The 11017-nt window shown below is 47.8% G+C and overlaps 1 protein-coding gene across 1 annotated transcript in view; it reads right to left on the reverse strand.

Annotated features, from left to right (window-relative positions):
- Nucleotides 1-10660, reverse strand: part of SPSB1 (splA/ryanodine receptor domain and SOCS box containing 1) — a 37878-nt gene extending 27218 nt beyond the window's left edge. The window contains exon 1 of the mRNA XM_063353801.1: nt 10439-10660. The gene's annotated coding sequence lies outside the window, so the exon portion shown is untranslated. The remainder of the gene's footprint in view (nt 1-10438) is intronic.
- Between the last annotated feature and the right edge of the window lie 357 nt (nt 10661-11017).

Genomic DNA, 11017 nt, shown 5'->3' on the forward strand with positions numbered 1-11017 from the left:
GGGCCACAGAAAGCTCCCATGACATCAATGGAAAGTTTCCAATTAGGAAACCAAGTTTGAAACACATTAATAGAACTTAAAGGGGGGGGGGGGCAGGGAAGAAACCTTGTAGAAACAGTCAAAAGGTCTGCTCTTAAGAAAGATGCACTCAGTATACTTAGCAACAAGCACAAAAGATAAGCTGCCTTGCTTTTTTAGAGTTTAGTGAGTAAGAGTTGTAGAGATATGCACAGTTATGGTTAGTTACTCCTTTCAGTATCTAAGCTGCTGTCTTTTCTAAGGCTGGTCAGTCTTAGCCAAAGTTCAACTGTTTTTCAGCTGCTACTGAAGTCCCTACTCCTCCTTTAGAGAAGGCTTTGCCAAGATTTGCTGTATACAAGCATCAATTTGAAAGCAAGAAGGCCACTGCCACCCACCATTCAATGCACCATAACCTCCCAAACATGGAATAGATGTAAACTGCCTAGAATACCTAATCTCTGGAATATCAAAGCCATCACATCCAATGGTATTCTCCTCCCTTAAAAAACTCACACCAGACAAAAAAAAACTTGCCTTGCAGTTTTATTTCTACAGTCAATTCATTATGCTACTACCTCTAATACTCAATGAAAATATAAACTGAAGTCACCCTAAACATCCATCCCCTACAGATAATCCCAGTGCTTTGGTGACACCATACTAGCACTTGAGAAAGCTGGGTAGAGATATTCACCTTGGATAAATGCATCTAGGCATGTATTAATTGGACTGTACAGCTTTTCTATCAGACTTGCAAGCAAAAATGGGTTGCATTCACCAACCTGCAAAGCCATCTCTTTCACTGCTGCCAGCCTGCCACCTGCTGGGCCACCCACTTTGTCCCCTCAGGCCTAAGGACAAGGACTTCCATTTGACACCTATTCAACACCACAACCCTGGGTCAGACACGATTTCCATGACAAGCTTGTTTTGTGGGTGCCTCGGACATGCCAAAACAAGCTTTGAGTATACTGAACACTACATTAGCACAAAAACCAGCTCAACAGTAAAATCCCTGAGGAGCCTTCTGCTGTACTGTTTTGCACCTTGAAATGGAGATACCTACAACACCAAGTGTTCCTTCAAGAACAGTCTAGACTGGAGATCAGCTGGCTTTTTTTTTTTTTAATGTTTGAAGACAGCCTAATCCAAATAACATAAGAGCACATGCCTCCGAACAAGTACTGGTTACAATACCACATCCTTCCTCTTCACCTTAATGACCATAAGCTTGAAAACCATTCTCCTATCTCAAATACACAGGGGGATTTGTCAGTCTTAATATACTGTCTACAGCACACTGCTTCCCAGTGCCCACTAAGGTCTTACCTGCATCAAGAAACCTCTTCCTACTTAAAGCTCTAAGAGCCATTCAATTCTTGTTTCTTACCAGAAATAGCCAAACCAGTGACAGCCAACCTTCTCCATTTTCACACAGCCCAGCTGAGGATAAGTCATATCTCTTATCTTGCTCTTGTATGTTCCTGGATGCATACCGAGAGCCATGCCACCCCTCTGGCCCAAAGCCCAAACCTGCTTCTGCCTACTAAGCTTAGTCAGAGGACACTGCACATGTCCCATCAGCAATGTGCAGTCAATGGAAATCCCATTTCCCCCCACCGTTAACGTGCTGCCGTGGGGTTGTGCCCACAGCAGCAAGCTGAGCTGTTCCACCGGGCCCTGGCTGGGAAGGGAACCCCGGCATGCACTTACAACCATACCCCTTGTCCTGGTTTGGGCAGCACAGGATTAATTTCTCTTTCAGTAAGGTCTCTTCTAATGCTTGGGAAAACTGCATTTTTAGAAGACTATGTCTGAATTTGTAAAAATATTTACTTTACAGCCAGCTATGGTATTTGGGTTTCAAGGTCTCAGTGTTTTTGAGCTAGCCAGGTGTGGGGACACAGCTTCCTACTGATAGAATTGGATGTGTATAATCCGTGTATATTTTGTATTGCTATCAGGATGAATATTGGTTCTTTAGTATTATTAATGTTAATTATTTAGTATTATTATATTAAATCTGTTTATATTTCAACCCTTGGGTTTCCTTAGTTTTCCCTGATCCCCCTTCTCAGGTAGGGAGGTGTCATCGGGTGATAGAATAATTGTCTAAATGACAATAAACTCTTATGGGTTCTTCAAACCTTAACACTCTACATCAAGGGACAAAGATTGAAGGTATTTCATGAGTCACAGCCATATTCCTTTTTGGAGAAAATGTACACAGCAGAAAGTCCTTATAGAAAAAATACCACCAAGTATGTATGCAGGTACACCTAGCAGCAAAGATTTTCCTCATCCAAAACTAGTAAGCTCAGTAAAGCAGCAGATCCACTGGAGTTCCTTGTAGGCAAACATCTGGGCATATCTGCCATGCAAGAGTGACACAGCATACTCTGCCAGCTTCCCCTAGTGAAACGGGGCACTGCTCTGGCTATGGAGCAAGCAGGAGGGTAGTTGCACAATCACAGCCTGCCTGCAGACGCGGGTTATTGCTCCTTCCAGGCTCTCCAGTCAGGTGTCCCCTCCCACTCAAAGTGTTGACACACAAAGCTGTGCCTCTTGCAAATCCAGTTCAGTGTCCACACACCAGGCTTTATCTGATTACTCAGATAAAGCCTCAGGATTTAATGTTATTCATGCCAAAAGTGCAGATTTGGGCTTGTGTGGGCACATACAACCTGCCCCTTCAACCATCTCACTAGAAGGCAACATCCTACAGCCACTTGACATGCCTCATACACAGAGGATCAGAAGCACATGAGGAACCCCAATAAAACAGGAAAGATTCACCTAGGGAATGTGTAGAGTGACCCTTCCAAGAAAGCTTTCAGATCCTTCAAAAGCTGCTTCTTGCAAACACCAAGTTAAGAATGTTAAACTATTTAGCAGCTTGTTGGTCCTTGAGTAAATCACCTCAAAGTCAATTAAGACAGATATCAAGACCAAACTACAATATCCAAATTCCAGGCTGAACCTCAGCCACTGAAATGGATGCATATTGATAAACATAAGATACAAACTTTGCCCTTTCTTCTTCTCCCCATCCATACATCCTCATCCCATACAGCAAGTCAAACCCACAACCTGGCAAACCAGTCGCGTATTTTATATGCTGGTCTGTCTTCAGTCCCTGGATTTTCACCATTACCCAAGCTCACAGCTACCTGACAGCAGATTAGCTGCCTCTTCTTAACTTCTACACAGCAGCTGTGCATTGGCAAGACAGCGCACCACATACCTAACCTTACAGCAATATCCTGCTGGAAACAGTGCCATGTGTGCAGCCCTTCTGCCCTTTTCCTCTTGGGTTGCAAACTAAGCTATGCTAGCAAGATCTAAGAGATGCAAGTGCCTGAATCAACACCAGAGTAAAGTCTGAGGCTGAAACCACTTAAAACTGCCTGTCTGATCCCTGTCACAAGAGGGACACACAGCACTCCAAAAAAGCTGTGAGCTAATGGGGAGGAAGACAATGCCCTGGCTCACAAAAAAATGAAACATGTTCGTTAGATTGATTCACTCCCACCCCTAGCTCCATTTTGTTCCAGCTGGAAGTGTACAACATGCCACATGGAAAACCCCAGAACATTAGTAGTGAAACTGTGTGGGACATCAGGCAAGGAAACTAAGTGTTCAAGCCAGTAGAGCAGAACTTCGACAGCAAGCTGCAGGGTAACAACACAGCCCAGTCCGCAGCAGCTCATGCCTATCATACAACCCCAGAACAGAAAGTGCAAGCAACTACATTTCCTGCCCCATAGGAGTCAAGCCAGGTACTTTCTGGATTCACACAGTCCCCAAACCTCTTTTCAGCAGAGGCGTCAACAGGTTTCTTCTACAGCTGTTCAGCGGTGCATAGGAACTAGGAAATAAATGCTAATTTCTCCCAGTTCAGCTTAGCCCTTACCAGCTGGTCCACAAAGTTTTAGGTATTTCTTTACATGGGCACCACTTGAAACTTCAACTCCCAGGCGTACTAGTGCCCTTAGATTAGTATAGAACGAAGCAATTCCTCCCTCATTGTCCAAGTTCAAGAACATGACCAGTTTAGCCTTTAAATAGCATGGTGAGACTGTCTATCAAAGACATAGACCACACGTAGAATTTCTGACAACACAGAACCAACCCCATCCATTCCACAGACCCAGTGTTCCAATTCCTCCACAGTACAGACCAAGGACAACTGATCGGAAGCATTTCAAGGGTCATTATTCTCTTCTCACTGAGAAGTAACACTTCTTTCCCTGCACACGGCTCACTAGGCTCCACCACTACAGACCAGGGATCCTGAAGCACTGTATGACAAGGAGTTAGGGTATCTAAGTAAGAACTGCACTTCAGCAAACTCCAGGACTTCCTTCAAGCCTCCAAATACTGTAGTTGGAATCCAGGCAGTTTTCACATCTCTACTTAATGTAGAGTTTAACTTCCAAAAGGCCATTCAAACCGTAAGTTATCCACAGTGAAGTTCTCAAAAGTTTAAACCAAGATTTTCTAAACATCTGAGACCAATGTAGCCTTCTCCTGTAGAGAACAGCTTGGCCTTACCCCTTGCTTGCTTTTCTTGGCTGTTTACCATCTGTGGCTCACGTTCTTTAGAACTAAGTTGTTTCTGCAATTTTTGTGCAACCGAGTGCCTTTGTACATTTATGGTGTCAAGGCCCCATCTGGGATCTCCTCAGGACAGATTCCTGACTTGATAACATACCAGCCATCCAAAGAAAGCAGTTTGAAACTAACATCTACACAGCTGCTCCGACTTACAAGCTTCATCAAATTCCCCTCCCAGGCTAAAAGAAAAAGCCCATGTTTGGTAACTCCATTCAGACATTACAACCTCCTGCCTCAAAGCTCTCAAGTCAAAAGTTGTTGCTCTCACTTTGAAATCAGGCAGATGGTGATGGCTTTTTGGTTTAATTTTTTTTTTTTTTTAAAGTAAAAAGCTTTCTCCTCCCAGGGAAAGTTTTGCAGGTTAAAAGCCTTACTATGATACAGTAGCAGCGCTGCTTCAGTTTGAAGTCTGTCTTGTCATGTTCTAGAAGAGGAAAAACTAGCATAGCCATAAGGCAAGAAAATGTTAGTGGATAAGACTCTCCAGGGTTAAAGAAAAAAGATACGGCAAGGGCAGGTGGCTATTTCTCTATTAAGATCAGAAAAAGATGTTAATCCAGAAACCCTTGAAGTTGAAGTTCAATGCTGCTTAAGCACAACACGTAAAACCAGAAGGGAGGATGGCAAGACATCTACCACATGAATGGAACACCAGGAAGTTGATTGCATGCTAATCCTCCCTCTCCTAGCTGCGGCACTTCCACACTGTGGACGGAAGAGACATTTCCCACGTTTTCCATGCCACTGCCAGAATCCCCTGCATCGTAAGTCTTTTCTATTCCAACTGCTTTGATGAGCCCCAGGGTAGAGCCCATTAAATAAAACCTCATATTAGTATCCATCCTTGCCAAAGGTGATCAGTCAAGAAAAGCGTTAGCTTTATTTTCTCCCTTTTTAAAAACCCCAAAGCAAAATGTTGAGTGATTGAAGCAAGGCCACACATCAAGTCAGATGTACAGAAAGGATTAGCCCACAGCTGTCCCTGGCTTGCAGCCCTACGCTCATCCCTCTAAGCCACAGTCCCTGGGGCTCACACGATACTGTCACATTGCCACAAGCACCAGCTGGCCTGGAAAACTCTGGACCTTAAGCCCAACCCCAAGCATGACAACATGTGACAAAAAGAACTGTACCCAGCAGTCATGAGACAGCACCAAGCACTCATCTTACTAGCCAGCACTTGCATCTGCTCATCCCAGTGGTCCAGGCCCAGAGCTCAAACAGAGTTAACATGCCAAGAAATGGTTCTTCCCTCTGTACTCTTTCCGAAGAGGGGGCTCTGCAAAGGCAGCCTGCAGCACCCAGGCAGTCCCTTGGGCTGGGACAGTTTAAGTTTTACTCAATTTCAGCTCAACAGTAAGACATTATTCATGGTTCAGCTGACTGTTCTGTCAGTACCCTTACTCACTGCCTTTCCATGCTTGGGGTGGACCTCAATATAGCATCCAGCTCACACTAAATCTATTTTACTAGGGAAAATCTGCTGCATTTCCTTCCCCTAGATGCTACAGAGTTGAGGCAACTTGTGCCACCCCACAGCTACAGAAGAAAGCAGCTCCTGTACTCAATTAACATCCAGAATGAACATTTAAATCACATTCACTGTATAAAAAAAGAAAACACTCTTTAGTCACACAGTGTTTCCAGATGGGCAACTCTGGAGCATCACTAACTCCTGAGCCTCTTCAAAAGTCAAACCCATACTAGCACAGCCTGCTTCCAGAGCTCAGACAGGCTTGTTTCAAAGTCACACTGCACCTCCGTTTCAGGCATATGGTGACAGGTTGTCTACTGTCTAGCTAAGAAGTCGCTATTAGAAAGTTGCTGGCTTTTAAATCCCCCGTCATAGGATGCATTTGAAACAGACATTTTGGTTGACATGAAGAAGCCCTCATATTTCAAGGAGAAGCATCCATCCAGACTACTGCAAGGGAGGGAAGTCAAGCCTTCCTATGAAGCCATACAGGGATTCGTTAGCACTTTGGTACTTGGTCAGTCATTCCAATCACTGAACAGGAGGAATCACTGCCACCAAGAATGTCAATTCCTGAGACTAAGTCAGTGAAGAATTGACAAACACATACTTAACAACACTGGCAAGACATGTGTTTGAGTGTTTACTACAGAGTTGCAAGTTTATCAGGGAAGATAACTAGGACAAAAGTAAGTCAGTGAAAGAGCCAGACTGACAGACAGCCATTCTCTTTCTCTCAAACTTTTTCCTCGTGACATTTATGTGAAGCAGTTTGTGCAGACACAGGAGAAGCTAAGTGTTTCAGTCTGTCCTTTGGTGGAAGTATCAGGGCAGATGACATTGTTCTTGACCTCTCAGCTACGAGACATGCAGAAGCAGACATACAAGAACATCACACAAGTTCTCCCAATGGTATGCACCAAACCAGACAGCCTGGTTTCCAGTAGCACACTCATACCCTTCAGACAACTTGGTTTGCCCTTCTTTCCTCCCATGTGTAAAACAAGGCTGCATCTCAGTCACACTCATCACTACATTTATACATTCTATTTAATTTCTACAACTCACTGTAATTCCTCCAGGAAGGGATCCTGCCATGCAAACGAGTGAGTTTCCTTCGGTCTCCTATCATACTCCGCTGCCCAACAAGACTGCTGGATCTTACCAAGACAGATCCATTATATATTCTTTCTAGGCTTGATACTACTTCACCAAAGTATGATCACCTGGAAGAGAATTTCCTGATCAGCGCAACAGACCAATTTACTTTCACCCAGGATCTTCCAAAGCATTACCTCTGAGGACAGAGAAGTACAGAGTTAAAAGGAAATCTATGAACCCCTTTCCTACTTCTTTTAAAGAGGTGGCATTGCTTTAGTGGTCCCTGAGGGAGCACAGTTAACAGTGGTACTTTTTCCCCCCCAACATGTGCTTGGAAACTGGTACTTTTAAGCTAGGTTCTCACACTCAGTAGAGTGCTCGGCCATCTCCTGTAGCACGTATCCCATCTTTGCTAAGGATAACTGCATGCACCCCACATCCTCTCCAGAAGTTATTTATTGGAAGCAGTGGCAGCTGTAGCAGTTACTCACATGGATTAACTCAAGGGAAGATTTTTTTGGTTGCTCAGAGCAATATAGTAACTGGAAGTGAGTCAACACCTTCACATCAGCCCATTCTGCAATGACCACCAACAAAGCAGTCCAGTGACTGCAGCCTGGTAACCTTGGTTCTCAGACACTTACTCACTTTTATTCTGCAGGCATTACACAGCTTTGTCCAGAAGCAGCTAGTGTCTAACTTGTATCTTGTACCAGCAACTGAACTCACTATGTCACATCACATGCCTGTAGATACAAAGGAGCAGGGCAGCAGTTTCACAGCCAGCCATGTCCACCAACCTTTGGTAGAGTCAAGGTTATGGAAACTCATACCAAAACAGAGCTTGTCAGTACAATCCATGCAGGTCTAGTATGCTGTTTCTCCACTGCTATGATGCTACATCACTCTACTAATACATGTACAAGCCTCCTTCCACAGGACATGAAGATAAGCACAGCCCCGCTGAGGTCATCTCATTGATACTTGCTGCCAACACCAGTTAATCCTCACCCCCCTTGTCAACACAAGCCCTCAGTGACTCCAGACTCAGTCAGTAGGCGTATACCACAGTCCAAAATTATAGGCACAGCTTGCCCTGGGCTACCAGAGCTAGCCTACCAGCTGACAACTCTATGTATTCAGTGGCTCCAGCCACAAAATTTGACGGAGACACAAACCTCAGACAGTAACACAGGACACTCCCTTCCAGATCTTATATTCTTCAAAAACTACATTGTGATATGGAAGACTAATTATCAGCACAGCCTGCCCTCATTCACAAAGCCTGACACACACAGTGTCCCGATTGGCTCACTAGCTACAGATTTTTAATTCTGGTAACTTCATGAATTCTTAATTAGGTCTCGCAAGACAGATTTGACAAGACAAGCCACATTTGCAGACTGCTTTCACTTTTTCTGAGGAAAGGAAACGTAGGGGACAAGGGAAAAAAAGGACAGAGGACAGCAACAAGCAGAGCACATTTTCCACATTCAGCATCTGGGAGCAGTGAACTGACTCCACACAAATGCAGCACACATCAGCCAGCCAGTTCCTGGAACACAAACCCACATTTCAGAAGTATCTAACATAAGTTTACAAACAAACTCCAGCCACATTATAGTGCACTTCAGTAACCTCTAAAGCAGAGGAGCGAGGCTGCAGAAGCCTGCTGCTGATGTACTGCAACAAGACCATGCCCCCCAGAGGAATACACTGCTGAGGTCCACCCCTTGTCTTCAAGGGGGGAGAAGAATTGCTGGTTTACGCATCCATCATCACAACTACTGAGCGCGGTGCCAGGGCCAGTGGCCAGGCACACTGACAGAGCAGGGAGGAGACAGGCGCGGTAGCCACTGGTTGGTCAGGGAGGACGCTCCTCCACAAGCCAGTTAAATGCTTCTCAGCATCGCCCTTCACATTATAAACAGTAGCACAGCTCCATCACATTCCCAGTAGTCCCTTATCAACTCACCCAGAAATATCCTTCCTCGTAGGCTGGGATAGACGCTGCGACCCCCTCCACCCTATAGCCAGATCTCTTTTACTGCAAGCCACTGGAAACTCCACATACTTTGGTGCTGGTAATTTCGCAGTCAACTTGCACCCAGCATCTCTAAGCTGCTTACGCTACTGTGCTTTGCAACGCAGAGTCTGGTGTAGAAATCAGACATCAGAGGGGTGGGAAAAGCAAAGATTGTTTCCAGAACAAAAGGTTCATAAATTCATCCTGCATCGCTGTCACGAAAAAAAAGAGCTGATCTTTCTCCAAGGTAGCAACTCCCATTTTTACAATCATTTTGTAAACTTCCTTATCTTGAGCAACAGCTCAGACAATTCATAGGTTTCTAATCAGGCATGGCCACCACCAGCCATCAGCCACACTGACCACCCACTCCTCAGTCAGGTAATACGGAAAACAAACGGCATACTTCAGCACAAGGCTACAGCAAGATTCACCTCTTCTTGTAACAACAGTCTCGGTACTTCAGATATAGGACTATATAAGTTCCCATTGTATTAGCGCAGGTTTATGTCATAAAAAAACAGACATATTAATTAAACCTTGTGAGATGCACGCCAGAGACCACCACTGTAACCACAGACACTGAACAAACAACCTGACTTCCTTAATGAGTTGAAGATCTCTGAACTGACATTATCAGTGTTTGCTTTTCAAATCCACAAGCAGATACACCAGCTGGCCCCTGGCAACCGCCCATCTCACGGCATCCCGACCACAGTCCCCGCAGCCTTCCCAATGCCGGGAGCCCATCAGGCCCCGTCGCTGGCTGGGCCAGGGGGTGCCCCGTTAGCCCTTGCACTTCGGGCCCAGCCGCCGTGATCGTGCCCGCTGACACCCTCTCCCCAGGGATGGGGCCTGCCATGCCACGGCCATCGCGGGACGGTGCCGCCCGAGCCACCCGGGGCTGTGTGGGCACCTTCCAGCTTGGCCTCACCCCGGCCTGGCGCTTGGTGTTGTTTTGGAAGCTGGCACCAATTCCGGGCAGCTTGCGGGGCCAGGCGAGGAGACCCGCTCCGCGCCTGCGGGGAACCGCGGAGGAAGGGAGGGAAGGAGGGAGGCGGAGGCCGCGGCAGCCAGCGCCCGAGGCGGGGAGCCGGGGCCGGCGGCCGCCGCCCCGGGGAAGGGCCGTCGCGGAGCCGCCCGGGCCCGCGGGCACCCGCCTCGCACCGCGCCCGCGCCCGCCCTCGCCCGGCTCCTACCGTTCCCGGACCATGGCAGCGGCCGGGCCGGGCCCCGCCGGAGGCTGCTCCCGGGGGCCGCCGAGCGCAGCGCCCGCCCTCTCCTCCGCCGCGGCGGGGAGGCCGGAGCCGCAGCGCCCCAGCTCCTCCCGGCGCCAGGCGCGGCAAGCGGGGCCCGGCCCGTCACATGGCCCAAATAGCGCCCGGCGGCGGCCCCGCTCCGCCCCCGGCCTGGCCCGGGGCGCGGCCCGCTCCGCCCGGGCCCCGCTGCCGCCCCGCCCCGCCGCGGGCAGCCCCGGGGCGGGGAGCGGGGCGGGGAGCGGCCGGGGGGCGGTGGAACGGCCGGGGCTGGAGGCGCAGCCGGCGGCGGGGAGCGGGAGGAGGAGCGGCAGCGTCGGGCTCCGGTAGACGGGCCCCGTCCGCGGCAGAGCCGGCTCCCGCCCGGGCCGAGGGAAACCCCCAACGGCCGGCGGTGTTTCTGGGTGAAATCGGGCTCGTTTAATTCTCTACTGGCTCGCTTGCTCTAAGAATGGCTGAAAATAGCAGCCAGTTTCAGGCGTCGCGCTGTTTGTTTCTTTGTGGACGATCTTTTTAATGAAT

The sequence above is a fragment of the Chroicocephalus ridibundus genome, chromosome 16, assembly GCF_963924245.1.
Source record: "Chroicocephalus ridibundus chromosome 16, bChrRid1.1, whole genome shotgun sequence".
Lineage (NCBI taxonomy): Eukaryota > Metazoa > Chordata > Aves > Charadriiformes > Laridae > Chroicocephalus > Chroicocephalus ridibundus.